General features: G+C 42.6%; 1 protein-coding gene and 1 pseudogene across 1 annotated transcript in view; both read right to left on the bottom strand.

The window, feature by feature from the left end:
• Lrp12 (LDL receptor related protein 12) overlaps positions 1-19279 on the bottom strand; it is a 76623-nt gene that overhangs the window by 35528 nt on the left and 21816 nt on the right. The window lies entirely within an intron of this gene.
• On the bottom strand, positions 12056-13157 carry LOC101989520 (annotated as a pseudogene).

Genomic DNA, 19279 nt, shown 5'->3' with positions numbered 1-19279 from the left:
TAGGGATCATCGCCCAACATCCTACCTCATATGCTACACTTCCAGGATTAGGGATCATTGCCCAACATCCTACCTCATATACTACACTCCAGGATGAGGGATCATCGCCCAACATCCCACTTCATACACTACACTTCCAGGATTAGGGATCATCACCCAGCATCCATCTCTACCTCAGTAAGAGGTGTAAGAAGAGAGTCTGTTTATTTGGCAACCCTGGCAACCATTTTTTTTTAACATATCCTAGATCAGAAGAGCAGATGCTCAAAACATTGACAGATGAATACATAAGAGATGTCATGATTCCTAAGATGAAGCCATGTCATGACACATAACATTGAACAGTTGCTCATTTTTTTCCCAACTGGGCAGAGCACAGAACTACTACTGCAGAGTCAAACAACCCCAGCAGAGCCAGCTCAGTCCCCACAGCTGTGTTCTCAAGTGAGAGAGACGGCTTCGGCCCCTCGGTTAGAAACAACGCAACAGAACGAGAGAAAGCAGGGGCGTGAGACACTACATACACGAGCAAACCTGGCTATGCTTATTTTAATCACTGTGTTTCATACCACATGAGCACCATTTGTTTTTGCCCAGCAAGGCAAATCATACACATGGAAAGCTAGAACCATTAGAAAGATCCTGTCCACTTCTTCACCACACACAACTTACTCATTTTAAAGGGAGAAGAAACACATTTGCTAAGCAACCACAGTTTGTCAAAGGGCAGTATCCACTGCCCAGACCTTCACACTCCAAGCAGAGGAACCCAAGTGAAAGCTGTGTAATTGGAGCAGCACCGTGGTGTGGGCTTGGGCACATGTACAAATTACAGCCGTGCTTCTGATATCCTTGAAGGAGGATAGAAAACTGTGGATTTTAATGCTAGACCTAAGTTACATGAAGTCTTTTTCCAGAGCAGTAAACAAGAACAGGCTGAAGGAAGAAAAGTGGTGGCCAAACGTCTAACACCAGCTCCACCACCTGGTGTGCAGGCTAGTGTGTTACATGTGCACGTCTACACAGACTCTGACAGGTCGACAGTGTAAAACTGTAAACTCCAGGAACAGGGGCTAGACAGGCATGCTCTGCACATTTAAACAAGGACTGAATTTGCCATATATAAGCACAGATTTCTTTAAAAATGTTATTCATGCTATGTAAAATACAGAAAGACAAGTGAGTAAATGTTATCGCCTTTCGTTCTAGGTGAACAATACGTGGCATTGCTCAATGCTGAAAATGTCAGATTTCAGAGAAGCATCGTGCTATCAGAAACCGCTAACACCCTCAAATAGAAAAGCTGGTCCTGCTTCTTTCCTGTGTGGACACAGTCCTTCCCAGAAGTCAAAAAAACAATGATAAGCTCTGTTCACACTGAACATTTTGTTGTTATTACCTCAGATGTTTCTGACTCACATCAGCTGAACCGGATAACTTAATTTAGGTGTCCTGCTATCAAAAATATTTTAACAAATGCATCACTTAAACTTCCATGTTATCAGTGACAACCCAAAGGAGACGGTTCTGGGTCCTCCCACGCCAGGAAATGAACACCACAGATGCACGTGTTTGCATGTGCGCGCGCACACACATACATACACACACACATAAACGCACACACACATGCTACCTTCTTTACTGTGGCAGCAGGACTCACAGTCTCTACAGAGTCTCACGGAATGCTAGCCTTACTGATAGCAAATATTGGAAAAAGGAAGCACTGTAATAAATATCACTTCTCTAACCATACGTCAGCAGCCGGCTAGTTAAAATGCCAGCCAATGGAGCGGGTGACACCTAAAAGGTTTTCAATGTAAACTTCACTGGTACCTAAGTCTTCTGATGTATTTTGTTTCTAGTATCACTAATTCAATACTACAAGGGGCTAATGGTCTTCATTTCACTAAATAATAAGAAGGGTTAATGGTTCCCATCTCACAAACTAGACAGGATTAATGATCTTAACTAAACACTTTGTAAGCTTCTGGAGTTGTGACAACCAGGAGGGAAGTCATGTGACGCTCAGGTATGTGTGGTGATGGCATAAATTCCAGTACTGACTGCTGGGGATCCGACCCCAGCTCTGTGGCATTTAGACACTGACATTAATTGGACGACTTCTTGAAAGCCTGGCTTGTTCACTTGCATAAAGTGGTGGTATTATAAATAATGCTTATATTTATGGTCTCTCCATCTGGTGGTTTCTTTCTGTTCTCTCTTCATTCAGTAGCTAAAGCTCTTGAATAAAAACCACACCGAAGGGTTGGCAGCTATGTGCCAGCTAACTCCTAAATGCCTTGCAAGCATCCGTTAAGTGAGCCCTTAACACTGAACAGTCATTTTACGTATGAAGAAACCACAGCTTCTTACATTTACTCTGAAGAGTAGCTTTCTCTTCAGAACAGTAACTGCGTAGAACCCTGGACGCAGTCATTAGTCACTAAGACATCTATATTGCTCACTTTAGAGACGAACTCAGACTCTATATCAACTCCCACGGTGCATTTCTCACTTAAAAACAAAGGATCCAGACATGGACGCACTTCCTGTTTATGAAAGAAACATTGCTTAGCTCTTGGAGTTAAAACCCATTGGAGACAGCTACCCCAGTCCAGATGGACAAGCAGCCTTAATGACTGAAAGCTCATAATAGTGAATGCTTGGCATCCTAGGATTTCTTTCCACCATATAGAGAGCAGTTAGTTATGAGACTTAACCACACACACACACTCACACACACACACACACACACACACACACTTGCAAAAACAAAACAAGCAAACCAGTATAGTTTGTTTTTTACTATATTTAAAGAAAAAGTTTAAAATCCTAGTTAGGCTCGTCAAGCTCTCCAGACTGCTTCTACCTGTAAAATCTCATCTGATTTACAGCCTCATTCTGCCTTTCAATTGCAGTAATGAGTTTGTTCTAGAACCGTATCAGAGGTCCTGCTGTGCTTTACACCTGATGTAGGTGACTTTGATTCCCTGCACCGGGTTAGGCCAATCTGCAGTGGGCTTCTATGACGTTAATACACTGCTGAACATGCAGCCCATTTGTGCTCGCTGCGGAGAATTTACACACCTCACGAGGTCCTACTCTTGGGAGGGGAGGACAGTTGTGGGCAGCAATGGTATAAAGCTGGGTTCTGCTATTTTTCCATGCACAGAACATGACATAAATAGGGATATGCAGTCTTTCTCTAGCTGCTCAAATAAAGAACACGTGAGATAGGAATAAGAGTTAGGCCAAGTACTGGCCCCAAAGGGGCTGGCAGTCTCTTGAGAAAATTACTCAACAATACATGAAATAAAAGCAAGGAATGCAAATGTCCTACTCATAGAGGGAAATGTTAGGGACTTTCTGGCAAAAGTAAGACTTGGGGATGGTGTGCACACTCTAGTTCCCATATCAGGCAATTCAACTGGTAATTCACAGACACTGAGTACTGCAAAAGAAATGACAACCTGTATCTGTAGATTATGTAACTACACATCTATTTGGAAAATTCTGGACTGTAAAAAGAAAAATAGCTATGGAAAAAAACCAGTGAAAGGTTGGGACTTGAAATGAGCGCGCACACACACACACACACACACACACACACACACACACACACACACAAAATAAGCGAAAATAAGAAACTGGCACATAAGCCTCCCCCTACAGGTCATGACAAGAACTGGAATAATCCACCAAGTCCCCGCTGTAAAAAGCTGGGGTAACGGTGACTAAAACTCAGGTCTAGATGGTAGTTGATGATGTAAGATGGTGACTGCCGGGACCAAAGGGACAACAAGGTGGGTTCTGTTACTGCACAGGCTTTCTGCCCGGAGAGCTCCTGGACCAGGAACATCCTGGCAGGGCGGGGAAATCTTGTTAGGCCGAGGGAACAAACTGGGATTGAGAAGTAGCAGTAATATTAAGTACATGATAGGCCAAAACCTTGCAAAAACAATTGCCCACCTCCCCAAATGTGTATCAAGGCCATCAGGGTCCTGGCCTTAGACTAACCCGCATGTGTGTACCATGAGTCTTCCCAAGCGGACAGATCAAGCCTTGCTACAAGGCAGAAGTTACACTTCTAGTTCACCCAGTTAAAGTTCTTTCAGGTGTGGAAAAGCTCTCAGGCGGAGTATTGCAGATGATCGCCCGGGTATCACCAGCAATCAGAACATGCACAGTGCAGTGGGGCTGACCGAGTGCTTTACTCATGGTTACCACTCCTATCCCTCTCCAGAAACTTCTCTGGACCCTCCCCAATGGCTCAGTGTTAGGTAAGCAAGCTTGCCACCAGCCCCGACGACCTGAGTTTTATCCCTGGACCCCCACACGGTAGAAAGAGAAAACTGCCTCCTGCAAGTTGTCTTCTGAACTCTACAGGTGGGTCACAGAATGCATGTGCATACGCACATACACGCACACAACCCAAATAGATAAATTCATTACTTAATAAAATTATAATAAAATAATATTTTTAAAAATTGCTAGTGAGAACACAAAATTGCACAACCTTTTAGGAAAGTTTCTTTTCACGATGAATATGCACTACCAAACACACACCTATGGAAGGGAAATGAAAACATTAAACAAGAGAACAAATCCAAAAAAGCCAGGAAATGTCTAGAAGGAGCAAGCACTTAGAAATTCTTTATGAAACAGCAGCCAGCACCAAGTCCTCCTTTATGCCCTAAAGCCTTGCCTTTGCTGTGTGTCTGTCTGCTTCATGTCTGCACGAACCAGGGAATCACTGCAGGGCATCTGCCAACCTGTCACCCTCCTTCCAGGCTGAAGGCACGGGGTCTGTTGTCACTCTGGATCCCAGCACCCCAGCAGCCACCTCACACAACCAGACTGCTCCTCTTCTTCCTTAGACTACCATGTACATCCACAGTGCTGAGGCCTCCAGACCCCATCATCCAGATGTGCTCTGAGCCTTCTTGTCCTTGTCCTAATCCTTCCTTCACTTAAAACCAAAGCTCATGTCAGCACCCCAAAGATGTACGGAGGTCCTGGACCCTTCGTGCCTCTTCTCAGTGTATCAACTGCATTTCCTGCCTTCTTGCCATTCCTCTTTAGTTGGGGTATGGGCATGTGTGGCCCAGCCTTGCCTGTCGGGGCTGCTGGAGGTGGGACTTTAGCCACTAAATCCAGTTACAGAAACACTTCGTAGAGAGACAGGAAAGATTGGTAGTTTCTACAATCGGTAGCGAGGGTAACTGACCTGTGGAAAGAACAGTCTGAGATGATCATGTGGTTCCTGTATTTTGGGAAGTGTCACGTGTGCACTTATGTCAGCAAAATTCAGCAAAATGTATCGTCAAAAAGAGCACATGTTACTGCATGCAAATTTTACCTTAATAAAGTTAATTCAGAAAAAGGAGAGGCAGGCTGGACTCCAGACAAGATTTGGTTCGGAGATCCAGCTTCCTGGCGCTAATCCTGCTGGCTGCTGTCATCCTCAGCCTAACAAAGCAGCTGCAGCGGTTCCAGACGTCACACCCTCAGGAAGACAGAATGCCAGTCCTGTCTTTCTGCTGACAGCTGTTGAAGTTCCACGACAAGTTTCTCACAAGAAAATGAATGGAAAGAAGGTCCCAGGCTGAGGGTGACGTGTTAATTTTCTAAACACACCAAGGGCATTATTAAGAAGAGAAAAGGAACAAGCAGATGGCTGGCGAAGGGCAAGCTATAGCTGCAGCGTCTTCCTTCCTTTCGAATCAATCCGATCCTTACCCTTACCTAAGGATGCACGTACCTGGGGCTCATTTTTAACTGTAACTTCCTGTCCCTTTAACCCGCACACGAGCTCTGCTGTATCTTCACTTCCCAGCACTTCTGAGAAATGACACGGCCTAAGTAAGGTAAGGCAGCAGCCAAGTGTTCGGGGATCATGCCAGTGGCAAGTGACTTTAGAACATGGTCAGCGCTCTGTGCCCTTTAATGATATAACGAACTTGGGCATTAGCCATGAAAGTCAGAAAGAAAGGAGGCATGGGGACACTGCCTGCCTCCCAGTAGATGAGCACACAGCACAGACACACCACCTCACTCGGCAGCCATTTGGTACATGTGGAGGATATTGGTCATCTGAAATGAGGGCACTGTACTGTAACAAATAAGTTAATTTGATTTAATTGTAATTAATTCAACCTTAGATTCGAAACAGCTCCTGTGGCCATGTAGACTTGGTTTTAAATCCAGTTCCAACCGGGAAGGCAGAGGACAGGAAGCATCTTCAATTGCATTACTGACGTACACTTGGCAAACTCCAGAGTGGAAATTGAAAGATTAGTTTCTTTAAAATATATTTGGTTGCTTACAAAAAACAACTTTCAAAAGGCTGTGAATGAACTTACAAACAGAAAACAAACAAAACAAAAGCTTAAACAAGTGTAAATTTGAACCTAGATGAATTCTTTAATAAAGCCGAAGGGCTTTATTTAAAACTAATAATAAATTAATATAGCATTTACAGTCATTAAAAATGAAAGCACTTTGTCCTTTAGAGGTACATTTTAAAATATTAAAATCAGGACAGACATAACCTCAGGGTGAAAGGATTAAAAAAGAACATTCCAAGCAAATGGATGCAAGAAGCAAGCTGGTGTAGCCATTTTAGTATCTGACAAAATAGGCTTCAAACCAAAATTAATCAGAAGAGATAGTGAAGGGCAGTATAGACTCATCAAAGGGAAACCCACCGAGAGGACACTGAAACTCTTAACATCTGTGCACCAAACACAAGGGCACTCAAGTTTCAAACAGGACTACAGCTTGCTGTGGAATATTATTTTAAGGTGTGTCACATTTGTTTATGCTGTGGACCATTTGTTTAATGACGTAAGACTGTGCTGCTTTTGTGTGCATTGCATTTGTTTAACTCTGCGAAGTGTGATTCTTTGCCTGTCTAAAACACCTGATGGTCTAATAAAGAGCCGGAGGCCAATAGGGAGGCAGGAGAAAGGATAGGAGGCAGAGAGGATAAATGGGAAAAATCTGGGAAGCAGCAGCAGGAGCAAGAGAGAATAAGGAGAGAGGACATGAGGGGCCAGTCATGGAACAAGACTCAAAGTAAGATATACAGAAATACAGAAAGGTAAAAGTCCAGAGGCAAAAGATAAATGAGATAATTTAAGTTAAGATAAAGCTGGCTAGAAACAAGCCAAGCTCAGGTCAGGAGTTCATAAGAAACAGTAAGACTCTATATGATTTATTTGGGAGCTGGGTGGAAGGCCCCCCAAAGCCAAAAGAGCAAAAAACAACCAACTACATGCTGGCGTTCCAATGTGGGGCTAGAATAAAAGAAAATACAACAACAGCTTAATTCACAGACCCTCACACACTAATAGTGGGAACTTCAACATCCCACTCTCAACAATGCACAGGTCATCTGGATAAAACCTTGAGAGAAATGATGGCGTTAACCCACATTATAAACCAAACAGATCTAAAAGATACTCACAGAACATTTAATTCAAACCCAAAAGAACATGCCTTCATATTAGTAGCTCATGGAACTTCCTCCAAAATTGACCACATACTTGGACACAAAGCAAGTCTCAACAAATACAAGAAAACTGAAATAACTCCTTGTGACGTGGGATTCCCCTCTGTATGCTATGAATATATTTTATTACCACTGGTTAATAAAGAAGCTGCTTTGGCCTATGGCAGGGCAGAATATAGCTAGGCAGGAAAACTAAACTGAATGCAGGGGAGAAAAAAGGCAGAGTCAGGCAGACACCATGTAGCTCCAAGAAGCAAGACATGAGTTAACCATAAATATGAAATATCTTCATATTTTACCTCATGGTAAAATATGAAATAATAGAATTGGGTTAAGATGTAAGAGATAGCTAGAAATACACTTGGGCCTTTGGTCTAACAGTGTTGTAATTAATATAGTTTCTGTGTGGTTATTTGGATCTGGGTGGCCGGGAAACGAAAAGTGCCGTCTCTGTTTTCATCCTTGAATTCTGTCTGACCAAGGAGCAAAGCTGGACATCAACAGCAACAGAAACAACAGAAAGCTTACAAACTTTTTGAAACTGAACCACTTACTTCTGGATGAAAAATGAGTCAAAATGGAAACTAAGAAAAGAAAATTAAGGACTTTCTAGAATCAAATGAAAATGAATACACAACAATTCAAACTTATGGGACAAGCCGGGCAGTGGTGGCGCACGCCTTTAACCCCAACACTCATGAAGCAGAGGCACACGGATCTCTGTAAGTTCGAGGCCAGCCTCGTCTATAGGGTGAGTTCCAGGACAGCCAGAGCTACACAGAGAAAGCCAGTCTCAAAAAAGCAAACAAAATAAACTTATGGGACACAATGAAGTCAGTTCTAAGAGGCAAGAACATAGTAATATGTATCTACATAAAAACATTGGCAAGATCTCATAGTAGTAAAATAACAGCACACCTGAAAGCTTTAGAACAGAAAGAAGAAATCACATCCAAAAGGAGTAGATGGCAAGAAATGATCAAACTCAGGGCTAAAATCAAGAAAATAGAAATGAATAAACAAAATACAAAGTTTCAATAAAATGAAGTGTTGGTTCTTTTAGAAAAAAATAAGATTGACAAACTTTTATTTAAATTAACTAAAAGGTGGCGAAAAAAAGAGTCAAACTATTAATACCAGAAATTAAGAAGGAGACATAACAGACACTGAGGAAAATCCAGAGAATTATAAGGACATACTTTAAAAACCTGTACTCTACCAAATTGGAAAATCAAAAAGAAATGGATAATCTTCTCCATAGGTGCCACAGATAAGCAACTGAAACAGACCTATAACTCCTAGTGAAATAGAAACAGTCATTAAAAGTCTCCCAACCAAAGAAAGTCCAGAGTCAGATGGTTCCAGTGCAGAATTCTACCAGACTTTCAAAGAAAAGTTAATGACAACACTCCTCAAATTAGTCTACAAAATAGAAGGAATAGTGCCCAACCCATATTACAAGGCCACAGTTGCCCTAACACCCAACACACATAAAGATCAAACAAATACAATTACAGACCAATTTACCTTATGAATATCGATGCAAAATTCTCAAAAAAAATACAAGCTGAATCCAAGAAAATATCAAAAAGATCATCTACCATGATCAAGTGGGCTTCTTCCCAGAGATGCAGGGATGGTTCAACATACATAAATTGATAAATGTAATCCACCATACAAACAAACTGAAAGTCAAAAACCACAAGATCAGCTCATTAGATGCAGAAAAGGCCTTTGGACAAAATCCAACACCCCTTCTTGATACTTTTAATCTCTTAGAGAGATTAGGGATGTAATGGACATACCTAAATATGATAAAGACAACTTACAAGCCTTTAGTTAACATCAACTTAAATAGAGAAAAATTCAAAGCAATTCTGCTAAAATCATAGAAAGACAAGGTTGTCCAGTCTCTCCATACCTAGTCAACACAGCACTCGAAGTCTTAGCTATAACAATAACACAACTGGAAGAGACCATGGGATACAAACTGGAAAGGAGTCCAAATGTCTTTATTTGCAGATGATATGATACTATACACAAGAGACCTTAAAAATTCCACTGGGAAACTCCTACAGCAGATAAACACTTTCAGCAAAGTAGCTGGATATAAAATTGACTCACGAACATCAACAGCACTCCTATATACAGACGACAGAGAGAGGGAAAGAATCGGGAAAACAACACATAATGGCCTCAAATAATATAAAATATCTTGGAGTAATTCTAACCATACATACAAGCGAAAGACTTGTATGATAAAAACTTGAAGGCACTGAGGTAAGAAATTGAAGGCCATGTCCAAAGACTGAAAAACCTCCCATGTTCATGGACTGATAGGATTAATGCAGTAAAAATGGCCATCCACAGATTTAATTCAGTCCTTATCAAAATTCTTGACAAATCTTAAAAGGATCTCAGCTTCATATGGAAACACACACCCACCCAGGATAGCTAAAACAATCCTGAATAAGTAAAGAACTGATGGAGATCTTGCCCCTGATCTCCAATTATACTACAGAGCTCCCACGAGGCAGAAGCAGGTAGATACACCAGTTCCAGTAGTTGTTGGCCAAAGGGGTCCCACGGGAATAACCAAACAACCCAGGCTGTTCGCAAGTCAACATGTTGCTCTCCACAAACTGTTGGCAAGGCTCCACTGCCTACCTACACAACTCACTAACTATGAAGTAGAGCTGTGTCTACACACAGCCTCCGCCCTACGTTCTAGTATCTTCGGTACTCTGCATGTTATCAACAGAGAAACATAAACACCAACCCAGACAAAAACCCTTCCATTTACAAGGATGTCCTGACACCATTTGTACAATGGTGGCACAAAGGTGTGTGGGAGTAACCAACCAACATGTGATTTGACTGAAGCCTGCCCCATGAGATAGAACCCATATGTGACACTACTTGGGTGACCAAGAACCTGAAGCTAGATAGCTCAGGGGCCTAGGATAAAACCAAATACCATTCTAAACAATAAAATAAAAAAGAAAACTGAAAGAAAAAGAGGAAGTAGCTATAAAATGACTTAACAATATTCTACACTCATAGATCAGTGCCTTGCTCAGCCAGCAGAGAAGCTCCCTTCTGCAGCAGATGGGAACCATACAGAGACCCACAGCCAGACAGCCAGGCATCATGTAAGGAATGAGACCCTTGGAACACTCAGCTCTAAATGGATGTTTCTGTCAGGACTCAGGGAACCCCACTGAAGAGGAGGCAGAAAGAGTAAAAGTCAGAGGGGATGAGGACACCAGGGGAACCAGGCCCTCTAAATCAGCATGAGCAAAGCTCATATGAACTCAGGTTGAGGCAGCATGCACAGTTGTGCATGGGGGCTGCATGGGCCTGCATGTGTCTGCATGGGGTCTGCACAGGTCATTTGCATATATATTATGGCTTCTAGTTTAGTGTTTTTATGGGAGTCCTGAGTATGTGAATGAGTGGGTCTCTGATTCTTGTGCCTTCTCTTCAGCTCTTTTCCTTTTGTGTTTTATCCAATTCCAGTGTGTTAGTTTTTGTTTTAACTTATTTTACATATTTTAATTTATTATTGTCCCTTAGAAGCTTGTTTGACAGAAAGGCAGTGACTCTGGGTGGGAGGGGCTGTAGGGAGGAGCAGAGGGAGATGAGACTGTAATGAGGATATATTATGTAAGAAAAAAAAATCTATTTTTTCAATAAAAAATATGTATCGATGGATGAGGCCTGAGAGATGGCTGATCAGTTAAGCATATGTACTGTTCTTTTAGAAGGCCCCAAGTTTGGATCCCAGCAGCAAGGTGGGAACCTCCTGTAATTACAGCTTGAGGGGGATCACACAACCTCTGTGGGAACCCACACATATGTGGCACACACCTACACACACATAAATAAAAATAGATCTTTTATAAATTTAAAAATCAGTGTATGCAATGACGACTGTTATCTGTGTTAAAATATGGTGGAGGAAAACCATCACCAGGGCAATGGGCAGGGCACGGAGCTAGGTCTGAGTTAATGGTTGCTGGGGCTTAATTCTGGGGAACATGTAGGGTCTCACTACTTTATCTTAAGGTCTCCACTGAAAAACATGAAAATGAAATAACAAAACAAACCCAACTAAACAAAAGCAAAACAACAACAACAACAACAAAAAACAACCCACACACAAAAACTCTGGTAGTGTTTATGCTTAGTATACGGCACACAAAATGTTCTGGTGACAGGTTTGTACAAAGGACTTAAAACATGTAGGTATTATTTCAGTCTTCTTGGTATTTTAATCCACTGTCTCAGATTTGTAAACTAAAACATTTCTGACAACTTGTAGTGTTTGCTCTTACTTTTTTTTTTTTTTTGGTGGGGGAGCTCCATAGCTCTATATTTGGACTGGCAGTGGTTGTCTCTAATGGTCTCCAGCTGTTGCAAAGCTACTGCAAAGGTTTTCCTTGATGAGGGGTGAGGACTACAGTATCAGATGCTACAGATGCTAGAGCTAATGGGCCGAGCAGTGTTTTAAATAATAGTTTCTGTGTGATTATTTTGGGGCTAAGCTAGCTGGGTGGCCGGGACGTACAAGCGGGTCTTCCTCCTACAAATTGGCACACCAATGTGGCCAAGTAAATCCACAGTGAGCCTTCCTCCTGCAGTTATCTGTGGATACAAAGACAAACAATTATTAAGCAGTCAGGGACTGTGCTGCTTTAGTAAAGTGGTGATTGCTGGTTCTCTTCCAAGATCCATGACGTCACTCACTCTGGGTAGCTGGCTAGGTTTCCAGTACCAGGCATGGTTTCCTCTTGTTGAACATATGTGTGCCACTACTGCAGCCTCAGGGTTATCATGCCATGCTGGTCAGCACTGCGGTTAATGGGAATCATAACCGGGAAGGATCATACCTGGGCAGGACTGTTGGTTGCTTCCCTCCTTTGAAAGTGTGCACGGCACCTTTTGGTCCCATAAAAGCTAGTCCTCCGGGAGGAGACTTTCGGGTCAGTGCCGGCTCAGAGGTGCCTGGGCAGGGTGTCAGAAGCGAATGGTAATTTTCAGCAACAGGGACTTACCTTCTACCTCGGAGAGAAACCCAGAGCAATAGCAATAGCCTATAATGTCAGAGGAGTCTCTTGGGCAAGCGTGACCAACAACTCAAAAGGGGTGTTTTGGCTGTTGTTTTTTTATTTTTTTAATCACAAAGCAACCATCAAATTATGAGTTTCTTTGTACTCTAAAATAATTAAATATTAACAAGCACCTTCCCGTCGGGTGACCTCCTGGGTCGTCCAATACAGAACTCGGACAGGAAATCCTTTGGCCTTAGTGTTCCTGTTTTACGGAAGAACTGCATAATGTGTGTTCACTGCTTGCACACTTCAGTGGTTTCCTGGAGAGCCATCCTTCCCTTAGTGACCGGGAGATCAACCACTCTGGGGCTGGGGCACGAACATCCTTCAGAAGCATTTCTCAGACTTCATCCTGTCCCTGTTTCACGGTGTTGTCCAGCGGGGACACTGCAGTGCTAGGCACCTCCCCAGACAGAGCCCGCAAGAGCTCGCACACCCTCCACTCAGCCTCGTTAAGGTCACGACTGTGAAAATGGGCTTCATGGAGGTGTGGCTAAGGCAGCAGCCTGTTGCAAGCTGCTGGCTGCCATCCTACCAAGAAAATCCCTATTTATTTCTTGTTTTTAGTGTTAATGACATTTGGCTCTTAGAGGGAACAGTCAGCCTAAACTTCCATTTAAACTATTTCTATGTTTGCACACCAATATACTTGTATTATTGGTATTTTTAGGTAGATACTTAATAGTATGATTCCTAGTGACTTTTCTGTACAAAGCCCCATAGATAATTATGCTGAACTGTGTAAGAACACCTCAGGGAGAAGTGCTCAAACCCTAGTCTTAGAATCCTCAATTCTGACATGCTGTAGCCTGATCCATCCACTATCTTTTATTTGTGTGTGTGTACATATACATACATACACACATGCATATAATACACACAAAAAATAAGAGAAAGAAAAGGCAAATACACACTCATCTTGACACTCCCAGTGAGAGTTTTATAACTAACCTTTTATGTGGCCTGTCAGAAAGAGCGGTTGGACAGCGAACACTCTTCTTGCCTGTGTTGCATAGGACAGGATATGTGCAGAGTGGCAATAGGATTTTCAGAACCACCCTGAGTCCTGGCTTTCTGATGGATGAAGTCCTACAATCTTAGCCCCAATCTGTGTATCCCTTTAAGAGAAAGAAGTAGCAGGGAGCTCTCCCTTGACATTTGTACAGGGAAGAGGCCTGAGAACAAACAGGACTTCAGCCTGACACCCTGGAAATTTTGAACCTCCAGCATCCACAACTTCAGAGATACAATATTTGCTGTTGCAAGTCGGAGGCATTTTGATGTGGGTGTTCAGACAAACTACTGCATGCAATTTCCCCAGACATAATTTGACCTACTTATGAATTCTTTGAAAATGTATAAAGAATTCAGTGCACTATTCTGATGAAAGATTTTCTAGCATCAAAAACAAACAAAACAAAAAACCCAAAACAACAACAACAACAAAACCATACCACCACCAACAAAAGATGGCTATAATGAGATGCTGCATACCAAAAAAGGTTAAGATTCGATATTCCTATTTCATGGAATTACTAGTATTCTACAATTATTTTATTTCTACAAGTGTAGTACGAGGAGCGGCGGGTTGTGTCCTGCTGCCCGGCTAGCTTATACCTGAAATGACCACACAGAAATTGTGTTAATTAAATCACTGGCCATTAGCTCTAGCCTCTTATTGGCTAACTCTCACATCTTGTTCTAACCCATTTCTAATAATCTGTGTAGCACCACGAGGTTGTGGCTTACGGGGAAAGATTCTAACCTATGTCCGTCTCGGGCTGGAGCTTCATGGCATCTGTCTGACTCTGCTCTTCTTCCCAACATCCAGTTCTGTCTTTCTGACCTACCTAAGTTTCTGCCCTATCAAACGGCCAAGGCAATTTCTTTATTCAACCAATGAAAGCAACACATCCTACACCATTTCCCCTTTTTTTGTTTAAACAAAAAGGAAGGCTTTAACATCTCTAGTGAAGAATCTCCACCACTACCTCCCCTTCCACCCTAAGAGCTGAGTGACAGCTCTGGAAAGGGCTTTTATAAACTATTTTACCAATCCCTAACGCAACTGAAAAGCAGAGAAAGGGTAAGTCGCTTGTTAGAAATCAGCTGCGTTAACACGGAAGCTATTTGAAAAACTTCATGGATTTCAAGAGAGTGATCAGTATGCTCGGATAGGTATACACAATGCTGCAGCCAAGATTAAGCCAAGACAAAACAGCTCCATGACCCTGAAAGCTCTCTAGTTGCCCTCTGCCATCAACCCCATCTCACACGCTCACGTTCAGCAGCCACTGGCCATAGCGTGAGCATCATTATGCACCGTGCTGAACTTGCCATATACTATTAAATCTGCCTTCTGAAGCTGGGAGAATATCATTACCTACACATGGCAGCTGAGGACCCAAGGGAGGAAGTCACCCAAGATCTTTCAGCTAGCAAGTGGTAGGGCTGGATGAAATTCTAATCTGTTTAATTTCAACATTCAAAAGTTTTTCCTAAAATAAGCAATTTGCCTTTGTTGAAAAACTTCTACTGTCTGCCTATATGAATTTTTGTATATACACCTGTTGAGCATTTGTGGCTGCTCTGTTCTAAACAAAAACGTCCAGGTGCCCAAACCCACTGCCATGTTGGTGTTCTGACAGTGACCCAAACCCACTGCCATGTTGGTGTGCTGACAGTGGCCCAAACCCACCACCATGTTGGTGTTCTGACAGTGGCCCGAGGCCTCTTTTTATCGATTTGCCACCACCTTCCTGGCCTCCATCAGCATTTCAATTTGTGACTCCCAAGGTACTGTAATCTGTTTTGTTCCCCTCCCCACTACAAACAGATTAAACATGAAGAAATACATGTGGATAAAGTAGATGGTCAAGAGTTTAACCACTGTCAAGGTAGGGTAAACAAGCTGGCTTTATTCTCAGTACATTTCTGTGATTGCCGTGTTAAGGCATCTATTACTTTCCTAATTGGCTTGTAGAATACATGAACTTGAATGCTTTCCTAAGATAAAATTCTGTAGCTATGCAGTTCTAAGCTTTTCTTTAAGATATCCAGTGATACCCTCTTTTATAGATGGGTTGTTTTTAAAAACTTCATATACATGAGAATCAACCATAGGTAGACTAGTAGGTGGCGACAGCCTTCCTATGTTTGCTGACATCAATAATAACATTTTGACATTTATACTCAACTGATAGAAGAACCAGAAAAAGTACTGGCTTTATAATAAAAATATGTGATTTATAATATATCAGGATGCAGAAAACCTGCCTTTAAAAGAATTTTTAAAAATCAACTTTATAAATCAGTATTTTGAAGTATACATTTTAAAAAAACTACCAAATTATTTAAATCATCAATAACACTTATATTTAATTTCCCCAACTTTGACTTAGCATTTTCTCATTTCACAGTACATATGTGATATTTTTCTTACCTTCATTATGCAGGAAAATGAGGACCCGTCTATGTCAACTTCTAGCCATACCCACGACACAAAGCGTAAATAGTGTGTGGTGGGTATTTGCTGAGTAACAGTCTCCTCTGAGACAGAGACATTCCATCCCGCAGGGAAGCTCTTTATGCAGGGAAGTAACCAACTCAAAACAAGTCCAGTAAGTCCCTAAAACTCACCAGAATCACTGGGCCTCTCTCTGACAAGCCAAGCTGCAAAGACTGTGGCCATACTCACTGCCAGGAGAAGCAAACCCAGCTGAGCTTTCGCAAGGAGGTCTGGACCAACAGAGACCCCTGGAGGGGGCACCCCTAACTTGTTGAGCTGCCGACAGGCTGAACAGTGAGCTCCAGCTTCCCAGCTTTGTGAGCTGTCACTCACGCTGGGGTGAGCCTTGGTGATGGAATCATTCTCACCCAGACTCCTGTAAGCCACCCCAATAAACCTCAACTGCTGAACCAAGTTGGACTCTGGTGGTGCCCAGACTTTGTCTGTCATGGGCTCCCTCTCCAGGGTGGGAGGGTAAGTGCAGTGTTTCCTGCAAAGGAGTTTTGTGACACAACAGTACCTGCACACAGAAAGCTTGTTCTCTCATTTACCAGACGCCGTCCTGCAAGCAAACGCCATGTTTAAGATTACACTGGATGCCGAGTCCTTCCTTCACCGACCATCATTCTCCTTTTCCAACCCTTTGTTTCTGCTTACGTATATATGCACGTGTTTCTTATTTGTTCACGCTTTTGCATAAAACAAAACAGAACTTCTTTCATTTCAGAAGGCATTCCTTTTCTTTATTTTTATCTTTCCCCTTTCAGTCTAAGATTCTTTCTGTTGTTTTTATTTTCTGTTGTATTTCAAAGGTCTCGAAAGGAAAACTGACAGTTACTAGTAGAGCGCCCCCTTCCGTCCTTTACTCTGGGTCTTCCCAGGTAAGCTCTCATCCCTAGCAAACCTGGGGTAGAGTTTGTCGGGCACATTCAAGATTTTGGTTTGCTTGAGTACCTTCCTACCCCTAACAAGGAGCCCCGTACAAAGTTAAACAGAAAAGACCACCAACATCATACATATACAACATCCTCAAAAACCGTGGGTTCTGAATCTGGTTTCGGACAGGTGGGGAAGCACAGACGACAGGAGAATTTCCCCACCGGCTCACGGTTGCACGTCTGAACATTCAGTGTGCTCGTCTAATCTTTTAACGATGCCACCTTCAAATCTAGCTCCTGTTTTCTTCACAACCACATCAGTCCTTTGTCATTTTCTTCAAAGCGTCAACCAACTTTCTTAACTAAAACTCTGTGAATTGTTAATACTCTTGCCAACTAGTCAGGGATCTTTCCTTTTCTGGAAACTCTTTTTGATATAATTGTGGTTATGGTTTAAATGTGAAATACCCAATATGCACGTTCTGAGAACTTAGCGGCCAGCTTCTGCTGCTACTTTAAGCACATAGAGACTTTATGAGATGGGGTTGGGCTGGTGGGAGGAGGTACTAGAAGCGAGTCTCTGAATGTTACCATAGGTTCCTGCCTAGCTCTCTGCTTCCCGGATGATTGAAACAGCCTCCGCCTCACACTCCAGCTGTTGCGAGCCTTCCCCATTAGGATGGACTTAAACCCTCTGAAACCATGAGTCAAAATAAGGATCTTTCCCATTAAGTCGTTTATGTTAGGTATTGTGTCAGTGATGAGAAGCAACCAATACATTAAAAAGGGTACCGAGAACAGACTGCTGCTATAACAAACTGAACGGTGTGGTTAGACCTTGGACCTGGTTTGTAGGAGGGATGTGGAAGACTCTGGAGGTGTGGATTAAAGAAGTTTACAACACTCTAACCTCCTTCAGTGGACAGCCAGGAAACCAGCACACCCACCGTGCTCATGGAGTTCCACAGTAGAAAAGGGAATGAGAACAGCATCAGAGCCTATCCGTGCTACATTCTGGTTAAAGAAGCTGGCTACATTGTGTCCATGAAGATCTGTGTGAGGCTGAATACAGGAGTAATGGGCTAATCTACATGGCAGAGAAAATGTCAAGGCAGTAAAACACTCGAGCTGTGGATTAGTTATTGCTTGCTGCTTTTAGCCAGTTTTACAGTGGGAAGCACAAGCCAAAAAGCAGAGCAGGATCGGTAAGGTGTGCTGTTAGGGCAGGAAAGAAGAGTAAATAACTTTTAGAGCTGCTGACAAAGCAAGTTTGGAGAAAGTAGCCGACAAAAAGATACATTACAGGGACACAACTCTGCACTGAGACATAGGGAAGTCTCCTGGATCGAGAGCCCTCCCATCGAAAGCTCAGGGTGTAAAAACACAAACCCACTTGAAAGAAGAATAACTGAGAACAGCTTTGAGGGCATCTTATTGAAAAAGGACCACAAAGGGGAAGTTCTGCAGGATATTTAACTAGGCAAAGGTGTGCTGCACTTGTTTATGTTGTGGAATATTGAAGGCGGATCGGATTAATACAGACAAATTGGTATACGCTTATACAACTTTAATGTAAATAGCACACTCACGCAACCGGAGTTCCCGCGATGCCCAGAAACAGGAAACAGGAAGGGGCTCCAGCGTCTGTGCCCCCCAATTTACAAACATTTGCCCGAGGCCGTCCCGCCCCCAAAAGGCGGGCTCTCTCTACAGAATATTAGTTTAACTAAGTAGGGCTGGAGAGACGGCTCAGTGGTTAAAAACACTGGCTGTTCTTCACTAGGTCCTGAGTTCAATTCCCACAGCCACATGGGGACTCACAACCATCTATAATAAGATCTAGTGCCCTCTTCTGGCCTGCAGGCATACATGCAGACAGAACGTTCAGCCCTTAAAAAAATACATTAACTAAGTAAAGATGTGTTACATTTGGTTCATCTTGCCTGCTGAAGGTACCTGATAGGTCTAATAAAAAGCTGAACAGTCAATAGCTAAGAAGTAGAGAGATAGGTAGGGCTGGCGGGCAGAGAGAATAAGTAGGAGGAGAAATATAGGCTCGAGAGCGAACAAGGGAGAAAGAAAGATGTCTGGAGCCTGCCAGATGACCACAAATAGGTTAAATTAGGTTAAAGACCTAGTGGGACAAGCCTAAGCTAAGGCCGAGCATTCATAATTAATAGTAAGTCTCCGTGTCTTTGTTTGGGAGCTGGTTGGTGGCCCAAAGAAAATTCCAACTACACAACCACAGTTCTCCCACCATAAGGTC

This window comes from Microtus ochrogaster, unplaced genomic scaffold (genome assembly GCF_000317375.1).
Source record: "Microtus ochrogaster isolate Prairie Vole_2 unplaced genomic scaffold, MicOch1.0 UNK19, whole genome shotgun sequence".
NCBI classification, from domain to species: Eukaryota; Metazoa; Chordata; class Mammalia; order Rodentia; family Cricetidae; genus Microtus; species Microtus ochrogaster.
This window is presented reverse-complemented; position numbering and strand designations above follow the sequence as displayed.